This window comes from Mytilus edulis, chromosome 2 (genome assembly GCF_963676685.1).
Source record: "Mytilus edulis chromosome 2, xbMytEdul2.2, whole genome shotgun sequence".
Lineage (NCBI taxonomy): Eukaryota > Metazoa > Mollusca > Bivalvia > Mytilida > Mytilidae > Mytilus > Mytilus edulis.
Window position 1 is genome coordinate 83,477,936 of NC_092345.1, and position 12,700 is coordinate 83,490,635.

Sequence of the window (12,700 nt, forward strand, 5' to 3'; positions counted from 1 at the left end):
ATCAGGTAGATTTGGGACAATTCGAAAATGGAAGTTTGCATCCTAAATACATGTTATTCATTTCAGAAAAAAAGTATTAATGTTTATTTTTGTTCCTATGTTGTTTTCCTCATAAGGAAATGAATAAAGGATATTAATTTTTTTTAAATATGAAGAGCGTATAGCAAAGATTTATGTCAATTATTGTCAAGTAACAAACATGGGGTTTAACGATTTATACATAGTGTGATACAAGGCAAACGTCCACACAGCTTTGCAACTAATCAAATAAACCATACAGGATGTTGACCAGTCTCCAGAAGAAAAAAAAATACTTAATCCTTCGACAACCCCCCTTCCGAAAAAAAACCTACATTTGATGCGTCTGAGGCAATTAGACAAAACTAGGGAAATCGAGCATGCAAAGAGACCCGTTTGTGGTCTACAACTATGAAAGTGTGTAAATATGATGAAACCAATCTCATATTCGAGTCTGGTTAAGGAATTAATGACACGATAGTCTGATGCGTAAAAAGCAACAACAACCAGGTGCGAAGAGGCTTTACTCGCTACATTGAAGACCTGTTGGTGACCCTCTGCTGTTGTTTTTTATTTGGTCGGGTTGTTGTCTCTTTGACACATTCCCCATTTCCATTCTCAATTTTATTTACTCACCAGAACAATATTTAACCCACCAAAACGCCTGTTATATTGAAGGACTTTTAAACCCGTGTATTTCTATAACAGATTCTAATTAACTATTGTCTGTTGCTTCGACTATTGCAATAATTGGTCAAATGGCATTTAACATAATGCATGCACTTATCAATCAATTAATCAATCAATCAATCAATCATCGGTCTATGGCCATGCTTTTTTCATGATCTTTGTGAAAGCCGGGTGTATTTAAGAATCGAATGCTTTTTTTTTAATCTATTGGGTTGTAAATGCGTTGACCGCAGTTCAATTGTATAAAGGTTGGGTTGTTCAGACCCAAAATTTTGCACACGTTAAATAAATTCATCATAAATACCAGGATTGAAATGTTAAACGTTAGACTCGGGTTTCGTCTAAAATACTCATTCATAAAGGCAACAGTAGGATACCGCTATTAAATAGTCATTATTCGATAGAGCAATACGAAAATCAAAAAAAAAAAAGGTTGACAAAATAAAACCGAGGGAAACAATAAACTATAAGAGGAAAACAAAGGAGCAACAAAAACACTGCACTACAACAGCAAACACAAACATATATTGAACAGGACTGTAGATAACATGACGTGGTAATAAGTGACGCTTGGAAAGTTAACAGCACTGTTAAATTACAAAAAGAATCTTTCAATTCATACAATTTCTTTTTTATGCATGAAATTACGAGTTTAGCCAAGACATTAGTTTGTTTATCTTCTATTCGTTGTTTAAATGTTCTCACAAATAGCACGTGCAATAACAAATGTTGCATTTCAACTGTTTCAGCTCTTATACACTAGGGCTATTTTAATCTTTTAGTTGTGAGGTTTGGTTGGCTTGCGTGCTTTGTTTGTGCTTTGTTTGTTTGAATTTTGCCCAATCATTGTAATTAAGATTAAGACAACTGCAATCAATAGACAGGAGGGGCTTCAGCTTGTATACGCTATACTTATTATCTAATAACATTTAAATTCAAATTATTTAAGTTGAAGCCCCGCCTATCTTATGATTGCAAATGTCAATCTTAATTATAATGCTTGAGCATTTTTTTTTGCAAGCAAAGCAAGCAAGACAACCAAACCACTGAATTACAAGCATTATGAAATAAGCTTCACTGGCTTTCAAATATTCACCTTTGAGTGTGTCAGGTGAAGGTAAATTCAGAAAAAAAAACTCTATTAACCCATTACAATCTATAAAGTGTTATATATTAACATTTATGCGAAAATATAGTTTTACCTCTGTAATGCCACGACCAATATCACAGAATCGTACGAAACTTACGAAAAGTCGCGTAAATATTGTCAGTTAAGGTGTGACTGTGATATATACTAATAGAATACTCTTCAAATATGTCTTTAAATAATACTTAGAATAGATTTAAATTTAAAGTCTATCATAAACATGACACAATTCAAGTAACAAATAAACACTGTCTAATGTGTATTACTTCACGGTGGGTATGGTTGTCCTGCGAGAGAACGTACTGTGCTGGTGATTTGGTCCTGTCAGGTGCTGGTGGGTCCTGATTCTGTGCTGGTGGGTTTGTTTACATTGTATCAGAACGGCAATAAAACGACTGTTTTGTTGCTTAATTTTTCTCTGATGCGTCATAAGTACTATGCAAAGTATATTACAACAATATTATATTGCAAAAGTCGTACAAGTTCGTTAAACGGAATTGTCCTGACGCTGTGCTGGTGATAAGAAAAACGGTCCTGGTACTGTGCTCCAATGTCCTGGTTCTGTGCCTTTATATTTTAGTTAAAACAAGCATATATTCAAGATCATTGATGCTGCATTGTTATTGACTAATTAACTGTTGTCTACTTTCTTGAAATTGACATTGTTGTGAATCTGTTTACTGTTATTATGAGAGAAAAAATACACCTATTTTTTTTTTATTTTTTTTTTAAATTAACTGTAATTTTATTTATTGGCCTGTTGATGGAACCCTTCTTGCCCCTTTTAAGATAAGAAAATATGTTAACGATTTTCGGGATTACGATCATTTTGCAAGATTACCAAAATACGTTGTAATTTATACAATACTTATATAATGCAGATGATGTGGTATGTTTGTTGTCAATGGAAAAATTTCCATAAGAAACCAAAGAAAGTATGTGTTAACAACCATACATCATCGTACGACCTTCAACAATAACCGATAAAATAAAAATGTAAAAGGTTTTGCATAAAAATGGAGAGCAAAAATATCGAACAAAGGACTAACTGAGCGTTTGAATCATACGTCTTTAGCAGCTTTAAACACATTTGTTTGTGAACAATTGAGTGCGGACTATAAGAATGACAATAGTATTGCGGGTTTGCTGGCTTTGGGTTTTTTTCGGGGGAAGGGGGGGGGGAGGGGGGATAAGTTAATGCGAGGTTACAGTGAAAGTTTTAAGCTTGGAATAGTTTCCCGTAAGATTTAAAAGTTGTATTTTAAAAGAAAAATGTATCTTATAGCTATTAAGAATCACTTGCTGTATCTGTAAGATATTTTCAACATTTTTTTTTGTCTGAAGGGTTATCAGGTATTTTTTTTCGAAAACCTATTACACACTAACAAAACTAAGATTTCTTAGCTTTTTCATTTCAAAATTCCAAAATAGCTTGTTAGCTAAACCGTGAGGTCATTGTTAGGTAAGGTAAAGTACCCTCCTTTCGAAGTAGCCTGGTCCTACAGACAGAAAGATGTGTCATTTGTCGGACTAGTCTACTCTTAAAGTAGGGTAGTTTTGGATTTCAAATATTTTGGCCACGAGCATCACTGAAGAGACATGTATTGTCGAAATGCGCATCTGGTGCAAGAAAATTGGTACTGTTAATTTTATTACATAACTTACAATGACTTTTCTGTTCAGCAAGCAAGATAACCAAAGTAATCCCTTTGTCTACACACTCAATGAAATTGGCTGTAATATTGCAAAAGTTCAAGCGATTGGGGCAAACTTACCGAGTAAAAAAAAATCAAAATGTCTATCTTCCTTGCACATTTTAAATTGCTTGCTATGATTGTTTGGATGGTTGTAAACAACATGTAAGTAGTATGTTTACTATATACTAGAATTTGTTTGGACAATAAACATTAACTTCATTTCCTGTCAGTTTGTATTTGTCCAATCAAATCCCAGTATGTATTGAAACTCCGCCTACCTATTGTTTGAAAATATCCTTGTAGCAAACATAGCAAGCAAGTCAATCAAAGTTATTTTTTGCATGTTTTTAAAGAAGAGTTTTACTATATAATGCAAAGAAGCGTTTAAGTCTTTCGCCAAAAAATACTATCAATTTTTTTTTTGTCCTATGTAAACTTCCGTACCATTTCCTTCCATTCATGATCATTAAATTGAACTGTAAAATATTTCTTGGTACCTTCTTAATTCCTTTATAAGTCTTATGTAAACATAATTATGACAATAACTATTGTGAGCACAAGATTCACTGCACACTTTTAATTATAGTTCTGCTTAATCAAACATTAAAATGTGAACTTAAGTTTTGAGACTTTTTTAATCGACACGATTGGGATTTTTGCATATGAGAACATGGTTTATCTATTAGTTGAAAATGCGGCTTTGAACTAGCTTTCAGTACCTGTGAGCATTTGTTGTTCAATAATGTGTGTCTTTGTGTTATTATTTTTGTGATAAATTGTTGTGTTGCTACACCACTGTGACAATGAAGGAGGAAATGGGGGGGGGGGGGGTTGAGTAAGTGGGGAGGGGTATGCGGAGCGCTAACAAACATGTCTATGCAGCATGGGCTTTGATCATTGTTGAAGCATCAATGTAAGGGGCATTTAATATCTTAATAAAACTATTTTTATTTCAGATATATAGTATATATTGTTATCTGATATTGGACGAAAGAGGTTGCCCTGTTATGTAATTGTGTAATACAAGTAACGATCATTTGAAAACACATATTAAACAGCCAAATGGAAGTACAAGAGCTAAAATAGGAGTCATAGATCCTATTGACAATAATTATCTGCCCAATTTTATTGATTTTGTAACATTTGTTTCAAATATTAGCAACTTCTTTTCCAAAATCACCAGCACCGTATCAGGACCCACCAGCACAATGACAGGACCCACCAGCACAGTATCAGGACATGCATAAATTGACAAAATGCTAAATTTTAATAAATTGCAATGTTTTTTCACAAAATAGTTTTGTCGTGTGGATTGCGGTATAGAAAGCGGACTCTATGAGCATTTTTGTTTTATTTTTTCAGTTCGAGATTTTCTGAAAATGAGCATTTTTGTGTTACGCTTACTGAAACAGTTTAGAGGGTCAACTTTTTAATGTTTTACATATGAACCCATAAGAAGCAAAATTGAAAAATCTCAACTGTTTTCTTCTATTTTTTATGAGTGAAAACGTCAAAAATCATCATTTTCGTCTTTGTTTACATTTTTTCATTGATCACCAGCACCCGTCAGGACCGAATCACCAGCACAGAACATTCTCTCGCAGGACAACCATACCCACCGTGTACTTACTTATGTTGACAAGTAAAATGTAAAAATGAAATACTGTTTTTATGTTTTGAAGAGGAAAACAGGTATATGCAGGTTTGTAGTTGTCAATACATAGTTTCAATTGTGTGACTATAACATATACATTTTGGATATACGTATGGACATTGGCGTATTATGTTATTAAGTTCATCTACTGTACAAATATGTTATAAAAATTATTACCCGGATATTCAGCAGCAATCTAATTCCACACAAGTATGATTTTAACCATGTCAGTACCGAAGAGCTACGGATACTCTCGGGTACTTACAATTATCTGATCAATTGTAAATATATGCTTTGTTGATTTTGTGTCGTTTGGTTGCTAGTTATTTCACATTTTCCATTATCTGAATACATGCTTTTACGTTAACAAATGTATGCTGTTTGTAACGATACTTGTATGACAATTTTGTTTATTGTCAACCATTTAAAGACAAGAACGTACTGACAACCCGAACTGGGAAAATGAAATTAGAATTATCAGTTTTACATTGTGCGTGGTTAGCGAAATAACTAGTACAATATTTAAACAGTAAGTTTTAATACACACTTCAATGTTTATTTTGTACCCGAATTATGTCATGTTTATGACAGGCTAAACGTTTTAAGACATATACACATAAGTATTACATTTTATCAGTAGACTGTAGATTAAACAATCACACATTAAATGGAAACATTTACGTCGACAGTTCATATGAGTAATAATAAAGGCAACAGTAGTATACCGCTGTTCAAACGTCATAACTCAATGAGAGAAAACAAATCCAGTTTACAAACTGAAACTGGGGGAAACCCATCAACTATAAGAGGAAAACAAAAAAGTAAAAGAACACAGAAGTACAACGAAAAAACAAACAACAAATAAACATTTAAAGAAACGAACTTTTAGAAACAGGATACTGATTGAATGAAAAAAATTATCAATTTTCATGTATTTTGTTTACCACCATTTGTTCTGAAAACGCTTACAAAAGATTAGCAATATGACAGTTGCTTTTTCATTCGTTTTGTTGATTGACATCGTTTGATATTGACTTTCCCTGTTTGATTTTACCTGGGAATTCATTTGTAATACTTTAGATGACCTTGTTAACGATAATTACGTATATTCTAATAAATGATTTTCACTAAAAGGGGATGACATTATAGGTCAAGTGCGTCATTTTCGTTGTTATTCACTGATGAAACCCGATCATAAGCTCTTTTGATAGCAGCATAGCATAGAAAAGTCCTTTGGTCATTCATTGCTCGATAACAATTTATTGTATTTGTAAGGGTAATATTGATAGCTTACTAATAGATTAACTGAAATACTGTTTATCTTGTTATATGAATATATACCTTAACCTGATAAATACTGTTAATAGCTTTCAGGGAAATGGCAAAACAAATACAAAATTATCTTTAAAGGGTAATTGCTCTGATCATATGACAATTATTTTTAAAACGACACATTTTATGTTGTCCAATTTATCATATATTCTCCGATAAGATTAAACATTTGCTTTTCTTAAAGAATGGCATAGTTAATAAGACCGAAAGCCTTACTGAAATGAGGCCTCTCAAGGAAGTGTCCAAGTTATCACATAATCACAAATGGTTTGCCAATTTGATAATCATAAATATTTTTTTAAACAAGATATTCAAATAATAATAAATACAGTTGTAGATTATCAAATAATCAAATAATCATGAAACATTTTGGCTGTAATCCAATATTCACTATAAAAAGGCACATTAATCACATTATCAAAATGAAAGTCCGTAAAGTGTAAATTTCAAATATCAAATTGACGTCCCCAAAAACTGCGTTGGGTGGGGTCTTTGAGTGCAACAATTAAATTGTCTTCTATGGTTAGGTTGTCAGGCGTTGTCAGTTTATTTTTTATTTATGAGTTTGACTGTCCCTCTGTTATCTTTCGTCCCTCTTTTTTTCCTTTGTCGTATATCACATGAAAGGTCATAATGTGTACATTTCAAATATCAAATTTTTGTCCTCCAAAAATCGAGTAGAATGGGGTTATTTAGTGCAAAAATCAATTTTTCTAGAAGATTGTGCTGTCGCATAGCAAATGAAAGGTCATTACGTCTATATTACAAATATCATACTTCTGATCCCGAAAATTTAGGTGGATATTGTAATTAAGTGCGAAAAGTGATTTTTGTTAGAAAGTATGCGTGTCGCATATCAAAAGGAAGGTAATAAAGAGTTATTACAAATATGCATAATTTTTTAAGGGGAAAGACTTTTCTAGTTTATAGCTTCCTGGTATTTCTCACGTTGGTTAAAATATAGAACACAATTAAATATCTGATGACTGACAGTTTTGAGGAAATTAAAAAAAGATAAAATGTTCGGTCGATGGTAACAAACTAGGAATGTTTGAAAAAAGATGTTTTAGTCAGTTTGATGTGAAATATACGTAATACAAAATTTATAACATTACATCAACATACGAGCTATGACAACGCACAGTCAGATACAGAATACTTAATTACCCTTTTAAACTTTCTTAATTATGTTCATTTAACAAATAAAAAGAAATTAAATTAAAACAAATTCGCATATTATATTTTTTCCTCATAATTCTGTTTTTGACAAAAGTTGTATAGCATATAATATATTGAATCTTCACACATAAATTTCACTAATGATACTGAACAGCAGACATATACAATATATTTGATAAACTTTCAGTGATGTTCAAGTCAGTTTCAAATCCTAGCACATTGGCATTTTACAGTAGCACTAACAAGTGCATGTTTTACACCCAATTTTATACATGACAATTTTACAGGTGAATTAACCACAAGAATCACGTAGATACATGAACAAGTTTTCTAACGGTAACTGCAAACTTCATTTTTAAGGTGTTGAGAGAGTTAAAAAAAAGTAAGATAAAAAAGTGACAAGGAAAATTATAATTGGAAATTCCATTTTCAAAAGGCAAACAAAATGGAACACAATTGTCATATTGCTGATTTGGTACAGACATTTCCTTAGGTAGAACATGCAAAAATTCCTCTTCCCGGTATTTTATATTTTAAATTCACACCTTTGATAACTCATTGCCATTTAATAATTGTTAACTTTAATTTTATAAAATTAGTTGAACATACGCGTTTCTTGTTTGCAATGTAAAACTATTCAACGTTATACAACACAGGCAAAGACATCAAGACATCTTGAATATGAAAAATTACCAAATTTAAGATATAGCACTGGGGTATATTTCAATTCTGTTATGAATGTTAAATTTCAGGTTTATTGTACTTCGAAGTTTATTGTTTAAATATTGTTGGAATAACATATCCCTATAAATGAACTATTAAAATATACACATCACCTTCACCTCATTATGGAGTAATTCTTATTTGGGGTGACGTTTCAAAAAGCAATTCTCGGATCGTGAAGCCATTAATTGTTGTTGACACCAAGGAAAAATATCAGCCCATTACGAATTAATTTATAGATAGATTATATCATCAAATTGTGAATATCGCATATCTTTATGTTAAATAAGTTTGGAAAATGCTTTGAAAGCAAGGAAACCCAATGTAAAAGTACGAATGGCACGAGAACTTCGATATCTTTACCAAAAACTAAGCTCTAAGAACATTGTTACAACAACTTTAAAATAACGACTGTAGAAAGATTTATCAATATTAAGCAAAACTTTGCAAAATGTATGAACTTGCCACCTAATTTAAAACATCTGAAAAGCAACAATGTATTAGTTTGTGATGGTGAACCACTAGTGGTAAGTCAAAGATATTTGGTATGCAGTTGTAAAATATTGGTACATCTCATTACCATGGAGGTTATTTGACCCCGCCCCCTCAGTCATGGTCTATTTACTTTAGAACCTTTGCTTAGTTTTAATGTATTAGTTTGTGATTATGTCAGTTTTTGGGCAACCACTTGTGGTAAGTCAGAAATATTTAGTGTACAGTTGTATAAGCATTGGTATATCTAATTTCCATAGAGATTGCTTGTCTATGTACCTCCAGTCATGCTTCATTGACTTTGAATATTTGCAAATCTTACAAGCTTAAGTGTTTAATTTTAACATTTGCATTATCGAAATTACAAAAAAGCGAGAGATATCTCTGTGATAACAATTTATTTCTTGTTCTTTAACGAATAGAAATATCAACATATACTATGAATTAACTTTTCTTTATATTTTCTATTATTGATTGTTTTTATAACAATGCACACATGATAAAAATCGTTGCTCAGATTCTTAAGATAGGCTGAGCTGCTTTGTCCGTAGTTTATCGCTTACTCGTTACGCTAACAATCATACATCAGATTTATACGGTTCAAAAATTATACTACCAACATTTCAAAATAATTTTGCAATATAAAAGTGTTGACCTACATTTCCATGATTTTGATAGGTATCACGTTTGTGCGAATTTTGGTCAAAAATTGATAATATTTATTCTAAACAGAGAAGTCTTTGTTTGTTTAAATAAACATTAAACAGCACTACATTTATTACAACAAAGTATTTCATAAAATACAGTGTGTATTTCCTGAAAAAATATACGTATTTTAACCATATTCTCTGATCATATTTAATACATATACACAAAACTTTCTACCAACAGGAACAATCTATAAGCCGGTTCATGCTGTGGTAAGACCCTAGTCTATTGTTACTACGTCTTGTGATTTCATTTGTAACAGATTAATTCTTGGCGGAACAAAATAGTTTGCTCACTTGTGGCGTAACCAACAACTTAAAGACTGGCAAGTCTCCTTGCTTTTGTAAGACTTAAAAGCTAACGTGATAAACAATCAGTTCATGTAGTAATAAAATCAGCATCTGTCCTTTTGTTGGAATGCTAGTTGAGTAGAACAATATATATCCGTATTTCAATATTTTATTCAGATTTATCTGGGATATATATAGATATTTATTTAAAATACTTATTTACATAATAGGTATAACCAAACGACAAAACGATTGACATTGATATCCAAAAAGGAAGTATAACCGAGAAAGGTAAAAAAGATAACAAATTCTTTTAAAAACGACATTTTGTTGTTCTTATAATACATTAAATAACTGTATTTAAGGATTTTCATAAGACATTTCTTCAAATTGGATTAACATATCTGTGTTAGTCATTAAGACACATTCATAGCAATAATTTTATATACATGAAAACAAGGACGATTGCAACAGGTCAGTTTAAATTGAAAAAATATGAAAAGGCATCATACATTACATACACTACATAAACAAAGACTATTGATACCTCTATGGACAAATTTAAACGAAGCAGTTCATAAAAATACATCTGGTGTTCTGCGCATTTTTAAGCATAGTCAACTAACCAATCAACATCTTGGATTACATGTTTGCGATGTAGTCTCCTTTTTTCAAGAGCTAAATCAAAATGTTTAAGTGTGGTTTTTTTATATTGTAACAAACAAAAAATGAGGGAATCACATATACCCCTTACAAGATGTAGACCCGGATGCGTTCGCAAGGTGATCACTCATTCAAAAAGTCAGAATCGGTAAAATTACAGAACAGAGTTATATTGTGGTACCTCACGATCTAAGCCTGCGAACACATGTTAATAGTCAGTTTCGACACAGACACATCGTATGAGTTAACTATTTCGTGACCATGACCGTAAATCTTACGCAATGTCGATTTCATCCGTTCTTGCACAAAACTATGTTTGGGTAGTTCAACTTTTTAGAGCACTTTATAGGTTGTATTTGATTTTCATATAATGAAGATATAATCTTTCAATCAGATATTTGAGGTGTGGAGCTGGCATGTCAGTCTTTTCTAAATTTATGTATCATTGTCAGTTTGCTAGGTTTCTTCTGTAAAATTTTTAAGACGTTTTAATATCTTGTTTTGGGCTGGAATTCAGCTTATTTTGTGAATATCATACAGAGCCAAGAAAAAATAAACCGACGGGGATATCAATGCCATGCTGGACTTTTTAATTGACAACATATTTGTTGAATTTGAAGGTTTGGTCTTCCAACAGACTATTGGAATCCCAATGGGTACCAATTGCGCTCCTCTATTTGCAGATTTGTTTTTATATTCCTATGAAGCAGAATTTATCCAAGGTCTTGTACAGAAAGGAGGAAAAGAAATTAGCCCAGTCTTTTAATTTCACCTTTTGGTATATTGATGATGTACAGTCTCTTAATAATAATAGATTCAGTGATCACTTACATTTAATATATCCAAGTGAACTTGCAATTAAAGATACTACCGACACAGATAAATCTGCTTCATATTTAGACCTTTTTCTCAAAATGACTACTGATGGTAGGATGAATACCAAAATTTATGACAAACGCGATGATTTTAATTTTCCTATAGTCAACTTTCCATTTCTGTGTAGCAACATCCCAGCGGCACCAGCATATTATGGAGTATATGTGTCTCAATTGATACGTTACTCTAGAACTAGCTCAAAGTACGTTGATTTTGTTGAACAAGGAATACTGCTTTCTCAAAAGTGGCTAAGACAGGGCTATGAATCAATCAAATTAAGGTCATCACACAAGAAATTTTACGGTCGCCATTATGAGCTGATTGGCCATTATGACAAAAGTGTGTCAGAAATCATATCTGATATTCTTCCTCAGTCATAATAACCTTCCCTCATTACCGAACTGAACAAAGAAATAACACGACGGGTGCCGTATACGGTGCAGGAAATGCTTACCCTTCCGGAGCACCTGATTTCACTCCCGGTTTTTAGTGGAGTTCGTGTTGATTCTTAATTATTATTTATAACTGTTGATGTAAATGTCCTATGGTTTTATGAGTCTTTGTTTACTCCTTGGTTTTGATTGTAATTGTCTTTCTGACATCGAACTCGGACTTTCTTTGTCTTGTATATTATATTATTTTTAGTTCATTTATATGTTTCGGAGTTAAGTGTGAAGTACATTTGTACTGAACGAAAAAATTTAAGGGCCAGCTAAAGGAAGCTTTAAAACCAAAAGTTCCGAAATGGTGAAATTGAAATCATTCCTTCGTTAATTTTACAGACGCCATCGAGTAGTTGACCGTTATGGAATATTCGTTTCACAGATGATAGCAGTTACCGGTATTTTCTTATGTCGTAACTAGAATCCCGTTCCTTTTTCAGGAAGGTGACATACCGGATTAGACTGTATACTAACATTACCAATACGACGGTTGCAATATGTGGAGACGGATCTACGTACCCTTCCAGAGCAGATGAGACCACCCCCAGTTTTTAGTAGGGTTCGAATGTCTTAGTCAAGAGTTTTCTATGTTGTTTTTCTTTTTCCTGTTTAGCCACGTCATTGTCAGTTGTCAGTTTATTTTCGATTTATGAATTTGAATTTCTCTCTGGTATCTATCTCCCCTCTAATTAAGCCTGGCTGCGGGTACAGTAAATTCTTGCTGTGTTGAAGACCAGTTGGTGACCATTGAATGGTTCTGCCCTTTGGTTCCTTTGAACACATTCTTC

The 12,700-nt window shown here is 32.4% G+C and overlaps 2 protein-coding genes across 5 annotated transcripts in view; both read left to right on the top strand.

Annotated features, from left to right (window-relative positions):
- Nucleotides 1-12,700, top strand: part of LOC139510322 (stimulated by retinoic acid gene 6 protein-like) — a 100,727-nt gene that overhangs the window by 6,567 nt on the left and 81,460 nt on the right. The gene's annotated exons all lie outside the window — the stretch shown is intronic.
- Nucleotides 10,169-12,700, top strand: part of LOC139510323 (stimulated by retinoic acid gene 6 protein-like) — a 40,542-nt gene continuing 38,010 nt past the window's right edge. The window contains exon 1 of one of the 4 annotated variants that reach the window (XM_071296839.1): nt 10,169-10,221. The gene's annotated coding sequence lies outside the window, so the exon portion shown is untranslated. Of the gene's footprint in view, nt 10,405-12,700 lie in introns of all 4 variants that reach the window. The other 3 variants (XM_071296837.1, XM_071296841.1, XM_071296840.1) reach the window with 3 other exon arrangements.